Consider the following 10842-nt stretch of genomic DNA (forward strand, 5'->3'; position numbering starts at 1 on the left):
CAACACACACATACATACACACACACAGAGGATCCCTAATGACAGTAACATGATTAAATGTATCTTCTCTAGAGAAAGCTTAAATGTTCTTCAGCTGAAAATCACTACTAACATTGTTTATTCCAATTCCATCATAGCCCCTGGAAGCTCAGGTTCTCAAGGGAGCGAGTATTGATCCCTTGGGCTCCAACTCTAAACTCCCAGGTAGAAGGAGGCGCACAGAGACCTTGATGGCCAATCAGCCTTTACCAGCTGCAGAACGAAAATCTGGACGCAACTTTCATGTAAGTAAAACAGAGGTCAGCCCGTTTTTCAAAATCAGCCGTGTGTCATCCCAGTGTGTGCTGGAAATGGTGGAGCAAAGGGTCAGAGCCCATGTTCTAGTAAGTTTCACCCCAAGACCAGGAATAAAGGCTTCATCCCTGGTGGCGTAATGAAAAATGGAGTGAAATCAGCTGAGTGTTGCCCAAGAAGGATATGAGTGAACAGATGATTGAAAGATTAACTGAGTGAGTGAATGCATCACAAATGACTTTAGTGCATTATTTGCATGTGTTATTTTAACCAGTTTTGAGTGCCCATTCAAAGCCTGGTCTTGTGCTTAGAACTTTATATAAATCACCTCACTCGGTCATCATTACAAAGCAGACTTAGCTTCTTTCTCTTACTCTATTTTATTAATCTTGAAAGCAATTAAAGCTATTTTAAAAAGAAAAGGGGACAAAGTTTATTAGTTTAAAGGATTCTCTCTCCGCACTCCCATGCCCAAAGACAACCATTAGAAATTTGGTGTGAATTCTTCCTGAACTTTTCCATGGATAAATAAGGAAAATGAGAGTGAGCGTGAAAGAAAATTTTCTTTCGTAAGGGTCCAGCTCTGCATATTATTCTGAAACATGCTTTGTTCATTTGATAATGAAACATGAGCACCTTTCCGCGAGAGTATGTGTTTATCTCATACTTTTTAGATTATGTATTGACTCATGTATCTACTTTGATTTATTAAACCCTATTTCCAATGATTTATTAAACCCTATTTCCAATCTGATGCTAATGTACATGGTGTTACAGTGGACATCACTGCCTTGTAGGTCATCCTTGCTCTCAGTTTTATAGGGAGTGGGACAGAGGACTAAAGGATTACATGTATTGTCTCTAAATGTGCAACCAGAATTCAGCTCCAGGTCGGTCTGTCTCCCTTCTGCTGCACAGTCATGACTGCAAATGAAGCTTCAAAAGCGTCAGGGTTCAGTATCGGTTAAGCAGGTCCAAAATGCTCAGGTACTTGGTTTAAGTGTGTGCATGTATGTTTTATGCCTTGACTGATGTTTCATAACTCTTTAAAAATACCCCCTTATATCATACATTTTACTTGAATTCAAATAGATTAAGTTAATGTGGTAAGTGTCATTATCGCATAAAGATTCTAGTTTAAGTGGACTCATGACCTATGCTAGCTTCCTCTGATGAATGCTGTCACCCACAGGATGGAAGCCGCCTTGAAAGGGTTGCATTTAGTCTATTTCACAGCAAATTTTCCTGAAGCAGTAGCTAACACTTATAATGTTTAGCCCTCCCTCAACGTTGAAATTTGAAAGGAGAGAATTGTTTTCTTGCTCCTTCACGACAGAATTATCCTACTCTGTTCAATTCTCAAGGTATTTCAAAGAACCAGATTGTCCACATCAACCACAGGTTTGGTTTCCTACACTCCCCACCACTAAAGGCCCATTTTTAGTCCAAAGTGACCATTGCATCTGTGGAGCCACAGCGCTGCCTGGCGTTACTGAAAGCAGAGGAAGGAGCCCTCTACTGATGTATGGGGATGTGTGGTTTTTGTGAGGAACTTCTGTCATTGCACAATATTTAAGGTGCATAAAAATATATTTAAAATAAGAACCACTCATGTAGCCTCCATCTAACTTCTGAAACTTGCTTTTTTTAATTACTTAGCACATTCTTTGAGACATTTATCCACACAGACAGCATTGCTCCAATTTAGTGAATTTACATGTGATTCCCAGGTAGTGCTAGTGGTAAAAATCTGCCTGCCAATGTAGGAGACTCAAGAGACGTGGATTCAATCCCTGGGTTGGGAAGATTCTCAGGAGTAGGAAATGGCAACCCATTTCAGTATTCTTGCCTGAAAAATTCCATGGACAGAGGAGACCGGTGGGGCTATAGTCCAGGGCATTGCAGAGGGTCAGACATGACTGAGCAACCTAAGCACACAGTCTATTCTCGCTGATTCATTTAATAAATAATTTTTTCCCATGTTCAAGAATACTGCTATGAATAATCTGTGTATATACTTACATATGCACATATTCATACATATACTTACATGCATATGTATGGTTATGTGTATCTTTGCATCCTTGCTTATGTGGTCAAATATTTATCTAGCATATGTACCTATATTGGAAATTCTGGACCATACAGAGACATCTATTATTTACTAATATATCCAAATTTGTCTCCAATATGAATGTGCTAATTTACATTCCCACCACATTCTCACCTAAAATTTACATTTTAGACTGAAGAGTATAGAATTACATTTCAATGCAGTATTAACATACAATTGTCTGATTACTATTAAGTTGTGCATATATCCATATTTCTATTGGCCATTTAAGTTTTCCTTCTATAATTGTCCTGATTATAAGTTTTGTGATATTTTCCCTTGGAGCAATTTGTAGAAATTACTTAAATACACTGGATATGAATTCTTTAACATTTATATGTGCTTCAAACCAATTTACCTGAGTAATTTTCAGTCAGTGTCTGGTCTTTCCTTTTTTAATAATGTTTCTATCTTTACATTTGATATAGTTGAATTTTCAATGTTTTACATTTTGTGACCCTATGTCTTATTTAAATTTCCACTGCATAGTTAAGTCATAGACATTCTGTTGTGTTTTAGTCTCATAGCTTTGTAATTTAAGTTTTTAATCTATTTGGATATGATGTACAGTAGAAAAGCAATATAATTTTTTCACATGTATAAGTATGTGTAGACCACAATTTACTGGACCGTTTTTCATTGATGGACCAGCTATGATTTTCATACATTGAGCTTCCAGAGACTTGAACATCTGTTTATGGTTTTTCTTTCCTCAGTTCCATTGGTCTGTTTATCTACCTTCACACCAGTACCACACTGTCTTTATTATTATTGCTTTATAATCAATTCTGATATCTGATAGAACAAGTTCTTCCTTTTAGACTACTGAAATCATCTTAACTATTTTTTAGCTCTTTTCTCTTCTAGATAAATTTTATAAGTTTGTGAAAGTGGGCATAAAATTCTCTTTAGCACATCATTGAAAATAATTTGAAGGGGAATATCATGTTGATACAACTTCATCTTGATTGTTGGTGGAAAATAATTTTTCCATGCTTCTGCTATTTCTCTCCTGCCAAGGGAGCTGACTTTGTGTAATCATGGCCATTCCAACACCACTTTATTCACACGGTTCCTAGAAAGATGGAGTGATGTGTCTGACTAGTAAACCTGAAGACAAGCTGGCATGCTCTGCTCCCCCTTACCCGCAGGAGCAGCCAGCCTGCTGAAGCCTGGTGCCCCTGCATTTCAGAGATGCTTCCCCAGGAAGTGCAAGAGGCGTGCCCCGGTCACTGCCGCCAAGACTGAGTGGACGAGCCTGTCTACTTACAGTGTCTTTCAGCAACAAGTATTTCACTCAGAAACATAAAAGTCTTTCCCCAGGTATCTAAAGGTGACATGGTTTCTACCTACTCACTATCTTTTATGTCTCAGTTTGTCCAGATCCTGGGAAAGGAAGAGAATAACTACTTACTAGAGCCTCTTTGAGACCCTAGTAATTGTTTAATGTATAAATGAGCATCAATTTTTCGGCGCTCAGCTTTCTTCACAGTCCAACTCTCACATCCATACATGGCCACTGGAAAAACCATAGCCTTGACCAGACGGACCTTTGTTGGCAAAGTAATGTCTCTGCTTTTTAATATGCTATCTAAGTTGGTCATAACTTTTCTTCCAAGGAGTAAGCGTCTTTTAATTTCATGGCAGCAATCACCATCTGTAGTGATTTTGGAGCCCAAAAAATGACTTAGAAGCTAACAAATTGATTATGTTTGAATATTATAATTTTTAAATCCTTCAAATTTGTTGGAAGAAAAAACCCTGGGAACCATTAAAGAACTTGTTTCCCAAAAAAAGATAAATAGTATTTTAATATTTCACATGCAAACACACAAACACAGACACAAGAGTTACTATCATTCTCTGCCCACTTAGTCTGCTTTTTCTAGAAAAAAATTGAGTAAATACAAAATAACTATTTTCTAATTGCATGTATGCTATGAAATATTATGGCTCAAATATTATGTACCAGCCACCCAGTATAAAGAAGAAAATAAATTTTATTATTACATCTAACTCTCCTGGGTATATGAGCTAGAGGCAGGAATGGACTTTGTCATTTTTTTTTTTTTTTTCAGAAGGAAAAACTATAAGGACAAAAATGATGAATTACTGTTTTAAATTTAAGGACTTCTGATCTGTGAAAAATACCAAAGATCAAGAAAATAGATAGAATGTGAAAAAAATCTTTGTCAAGTCAACATCAAAGTATTCAAATCTACATTAAAAAGAGCCTTCGTAAATTGAATCATAGAAACATTTGGAAAAAGTATTAACAGGCAATTTACAGAAAAATAGAAACCCAAAATTCTAAGAATATTAGACAGTGAGCAAAGTAATTTTAGGTTAGGGAAAAAAATAAAAATTAGATAGCAGTTTATATCTATTTTCCTGACCAAAAATAGTATTAGGAAAATACCAATGTTCACTAGCATGTGAGGACATAGGAACCTCCATGCACAATTAGGAGTGTATGCTAACACATCCATCAAGGAAAATGATCTGGAATAATTGGTCAAGTTAAATATGTGCATACCCTCAGACTCAAAATTTTTGCCCCTACTATAACACCCTAGAAAATTTATCATACTGAGTTATTTGTAGTGAAGACAAATTGGAGGCAGTCTGCTATTCATCACTAGGAAAGCACGCAGGTAAATTAGGATGGATGGACGTCATAGAGCAGTGCTACTCAATGTGTGGTCCATGGACCGGCACCAGTCCTTGGACTTTCTGTTTCCACTCTATGATGGGGCAGTGATGAGAAGTGAGATGGAGCATATAAAACTATTACAGAATTTTGACAATGCTAAGAATTTTTTTACTGACATTTACAAAAATATTAAGCCACAACAGTTTGGAAATTTTACAAAGAAAGTTATTCTTTGCCATCTATACTTTGATAAACACTTCCATAAAGGTTTATGGACTGCTACAGGTCCATGAGTCCATCATGGCAGAGAACAGTTCCTAAGGGTGAGGTAAGGGATAAAATGAGAATGTAGAGATAAAGGGGAGCAAGATCAGATAGAACTCTGTGGATATGTCAAGAATTCAAATAAGTCATTATTACTTAAACAAACTTGGATTTCTAATTAAAATATAGAATGCATACAAAAGCATAATTAAATAAAAGCATATTTAAGCATATCTCACTTGTTCCTGAATTGATATGTTTGTGAAATACCAATCACTCTGAATTCTGAGAACATAGACAATGGTCCATGACCACTTCCCCTAATTACAGATGAAAATATCTAAGTCAGGTATCAAGGTTCAGCCTTTAAAATCTAAGTCAATTATGTCATGAAAATTATTCTCTGACTTAACTGTGAAATTAAATACTGTACCATTTCGAGTTTCACAATTAGGTAAATGATCACAGTCCTCTTAACTTTCTCTGGTCTTTTTTTGCACCTTTTCAGCTGATTCTTAATTTTGCCAACCATGGAACAGAACAATGGCACTGAAGTAGCTGAATTCATTCTCCTGGGATTCGCTGGTCAACACAAGTCTTGGTGTGTCCTCTTCACAATATTTCTAATGATCTATATGGTCACCGTGGTGGGTAACATTGGCATGATCCTCCTCATCAAGACTGACTCTTCCCTTCACACCCCCATGTACTTTTTCCTCCAAAATTTGGCTTTTGTTGATCTCTGCTACACCTCTGCCATCACTCCTAAGATGTTGCAAAACCTTGTAGGAACAGAACAATCCATCTCATTCATAGGCTGTATGGTGCAATTACTAGTCTATGGGGCTTTTATAACAAGTGACAGCTACATCCTGGCTGCGATGGCAGTGGACCGTTATGTGGCCATCTGTAACCCTCTCCACTATCCAAGAATCATGTCCTGGAGGGTCTGCATTCACCTGTTAGTTGGATCATACTTCGTAGGTTTCCTAAATGCCTCTGTAAATGTAAGTTTTATTTTCTCACTGAGCTTTTGCAAATCCAATAAAATTAATCACTTTTTCTGTGATGCACCCCCAATTCTGGCCCTCTCATGCTCCGATATTTACTTCAGCAACATGATGCTAACAGTCCTTGTGGGGTTTAACATGACATTCACTGTGTCAGTCATCATCTTTTCCTACACATTTATCCTGATCGCCATCCTGAAGATCTCTTCTGCTTCAGGGAGGAAGAAAGCCTTCTCGAAGTGCACTTCCCACGGGACAGCTGTCACCATTTTCTAAGGGACGCTGTCTTACATGTATCTGCACCATCGTGCAACAGAGTCTCAAGAGCAAGAAAAAATGGCTTCTGTGTTTTACGGGGTTATGATCCCCATGTTAAACCCCCTCATCTACAGCCTGAGGAACCAAGATGTGAGGAAAGCCCTGAAAGGAGTTGGAAAGAAGTGTTTCTGGTTTTAACACCAATGACTAACTCAACAGGGTTCAACAAGTGAACCAACATTTCTCAGCAGCAGAAGATGTAGCAAGTGCTCGTAAGACACAAAAGCATCCCTTAGTTGTATCAGTAGCATCTGAAAAATATTGAAAAGCATCTCAAAGGATTAAACAAGCTTCTAATTCATTTGTTTCTCAAAAAGGAAACATCTAACATCTAAAAAGAAGATCTTTGATACTTCTTTTACACTTTTTGAGGCGCCTTCTTCAAATACTCAACATTAAAAAGGAAAAGAAAAGTGAATTAAGGAGAAACACATAATTGTATTATATGAATATATTAAATAAATACCTCTATTAACTAGATTATAAGGAATCATTAGGACAAAAATCTATTTATCTTCTATTAAGAAGTACTAATACCCTGCAATTTTTGTATAGCTCAGCTACTTTGATTTTGTAGAAAAAAAAATTTCTTGAAAGACTCATTTCTTCAGAGGAAATGCACAGAAAAGAAGAGGAGGAGAATTTCCATTGATTTGGGGACACTGAAAATCAATATCCCTCCTTCTCTACAAGTTCCCTAAACATTAGGATATTGACTCTAGAGTCAGAAAGATGTGGATCTTACTAATTTTATCTTCGGTAAATCTATCTTTAATCTCCAATTAAATCCCATTAGAGGTGTATTACGTTAACAAAATCCAGTGCAGTCTGGTGCTATAAAGCAGGCTTATTTATGCAGAGTTGTTACTTTGTACCTCTGTATCTTCAAGAATGAAGAGAAATGCGGGACTCTAGGCTTATTTCTAGAAGTCAAGGCTCATGCCCTGATGGTCTCGCTATTAGGATTAAACAAAAAAGAAAAGAGCAAGCACACAGCCCTTCTCTGGACAGGCAGTGTAAACAGAAGGCTGACATCACGTGTTTTTCATTTCTTCTCCCAATCCTCTTTGTCAGTGAAACCATAGGTAAGTTATTGGGAAGACTGACAGAATGGGAGTTTATTCTTTCCCAACATTTTCAGAAATTCCAAATCCATGGACTAAGGCAGGAATACTCCAATAGGGAGCCAGTGGTAACCCAACCAATACTAAGAGAAACCAGATGCTATCAACCCATGCAGCAGGGTGCGTTAAAGGAGAGGAATCTCCCAATTAGGAAACTCTGACCTTATATAAAGCTACCTTCCCGTGTCCCCTCTGTAAAGAGAAACATTTCCACTCCATAATATAAGCAAATCCTCTCCAGAGGATGAAGAAGACTTTACCCTATCAACCTAGACCATCTTCAGGGAGAGAGACATCTCTACATTTTAGTGAGGTGATATTATGTCACCTTATACAAACATCCTTAAATATAATAGCTATAAATGCCTTTCCTCAGAGGACCTGAGCTCTGCAGAAATGTAAAATAGTCATGGAGAATCTATGTGCCTAATAATGTTTAATATTCATAGAGTGATAAAATCAGGAATACATGAGCAAAAGAAACACAATATTAATATAAATGCTAATTCACCTCTCTAGTCCATGAGAGATCAAATTGAGAACAAAATATTTTAATAAAATTATTTAATGAGAAAGCATTGAGAATATTTCTTCTAAGGTTGAACATGAAAAAGGTGACCTGAATCAAAATTATTCTTAAGATTATTCTGGAGCTACTGATCAAATCACTTAGATTATAGAAATCAATGAAAGGAATGCAAGTAAAAAAGGAGGAGTAACAATTATAATTTGAAGATGACATTTTTTTCTGGATAGCCAAGTAAATTAACTGTTATAAACAATAAAAATTAATAAGTTGACTGGACAAAAAATAACATACATAAATCATTACACTAAATTATTATATATAAATCATTAGACTAAATATAATAGTAAAACAGCAACTAAATATACTAAAAGAAAAATCAACCTTAATTTTATACACCAGCAGAAAGTAAAAATAGATTTTTAAAATAACACTTAGAATAAGCATCCAAAGCATGAAACGCTTAGAAATAAATTAAGTGTGTATAATGTATATGATGAAAGCTACAAACTTTTCTGAGAAAAATTAAAGAATCCTACATGAGCAGAAAGATACATGATGCTTAAGAAATGGAGAACTCAATACTGTAAAAATGTCAATCCTCCCCAAGCTGATCTATACTTTCAAAGAAATTTCAACCAAATTAACAACTGGATTTTTATAGAGATTGACAAGCTAGTTCTAAAACTTATTTGCAAATGCGAAAAACCTAGAATAACCAGAAAAAAAAAAAAAAACCTCTTTAAAATAAAGAGACATAGAATATACATTATCTGATTTCAAGACTAACTGTAGAGGTATAGTAAATAAACCATTAAAATTTGAAATTTTGCTTTTCTAAAAACATCAGGAAATGAAAAGCTATACCACAAGCTAGGAAAAATTATATCTATGACAAAACTATATATATCATATAAATGATAAAATTATATGCATATATCATATATACATATGACAAAATCTCTCTGTTAAGAATATACAAAGAATACTTTCAACCCAATGATGAAGCTGTTTATTTTAAAATGGGCTAATGGTGACAATGAAAATCTCAGTGTAAGATCTTCTGAAAATCCCTCCATAAAAGCAGCTAGGATACAGGTGTGCACATATTCACACACGGACACACACACACACACCCATCACAATCAAATTTTTCAGAACTCTGGAAATTAAAAAAAGACTTCCAGCAATGCAAGGAGCTTTTACTTATGAAACACAATTTAGGCTTAGTATGAATGCCAAGCTTAGAGGTGCTTTAATGTGCCCTTTTCTCATCCTCTCCCTTCCCATCTCTTGGGAAGCCCTAAAAACCAAGAGCTGGTAGCAGATTGAAAGCAGCGGCCTGGCAACCAGTTGGAGCAGATCAGGGTTGGAGATCAGGGTTGGAGCTCTTTGAAAGCCCCATTCACAGAGCGCTGTTTCCTTTGGCCCATGTGATGGTTCTCTGGAAGGCCCTACTTGCCAGGCTTGTCAGTATTTGTCCTGACTTGAAGCTCACTCAGTGCAAAGAGCCTTTTTTCTGGGGTCATTTGCCAAAAACAATCAGAGACGATTAATTGTTTAATCCTGCAACTACCTGGGCTTCTCTGGTAGCTCAGCTGATAAAGAATCTGCCTGCAATGCAGAAGACCCCAGTTTGATTCCTGTGTCAGGAAGACCCCCTGTAGAAGGTATAGGCTACCCACTCCAGTATTTGGGGGCTTCTCTGATGGCTCAGATGATAAAGAATTCCCCTGCAATGTGGGAGACCTGGGTTTGATCCCTAGGTTGGCAAGATCCCCTGGAGAAGGGAAAGGCTACCCCCCCTAGTAGAATTTACCTGGAGAATCCCCATGGACAGAGCAGCCTGGAGGGCTACAGCCCATGGGATTGTAAAGAGTCAGACACAGCCCAGCAACTAAGCACAGCACAGGGATGTAGGCAAGAGTTAAGGCAAACGATAGGCGGACCCAAAAGGCTTACAACAAAAAGTTCGGGAACAGAGGGGTTTTCCTGGTGGTCCAGTGGTTAAGAATCCGCACGGCAATGCAGGGAACACGGGTTCAATCCCTGATCGGGGAACTAAGATCCCACATGCCAAAGAGCAACTAGGCCCACTTGCTGTAACTACTGACCCCATGCTCTGCAGCTAGAGAGTCCATCCACAATAATGAAAGATCCCACAAGCCACAACTAAGACCAAATGAAACCTACTAAATAAATAATTTAAAAAAAAAAAAAAAAACCTCATGAATGAAATAGCCATAAGGGTACTTAAAAGTTCCACTATCTTGAGAATCTAGAACAAGAGCATCAGGAGGGGCTGTGTGCTTGTTCAAGACTCAACTAAGAAAGTCTTAAGCCATCACTCCAGGTAATCTTGAGGATATACTCAAGCAGGAAGTGAAGGCTAGCATGGAGTTGTAATCTGCCTGCAAAAGAGTTGAGGGCATACCCAAAGACACAGTCAGAGACCCCTGGCAAAGTCTGAGACGCTTGTTGGTTCCAGGCTTTTAAATAAATCACTTGCTAATCATTAACTGACTGCTAAATTAGAGGTT

General features: G+C 37.2%; 1 pseudogene; it reads left to right on the top strand.

The window, feature by feature from the left end:
• Nucleotides 1-233: 233 nt before the first annotated feature.
• Nucleotides 234-6790, top strand: LOC122449370 (annotated as a pseudogene).
• Nucleotides 6791-10842: the final 4052 nt, after the last annotated feature.

The sequence above is a fragment of the Cervus canadensis genome, chromosome 11 (genome assembly GCF_019320065.1).
Source record: "Cervus canadensis isolate Bull #8, Minnesota chromosome 11, ASM1932006v1, whole genome shotgun sequence".
In the NCBI taxonomy this organism is placed as follows: Eukaryota; Metazoa; Chordata; class Mammalia; order Artiodactyla; family Cervidae; genus Cervus; species Cervus canadensis.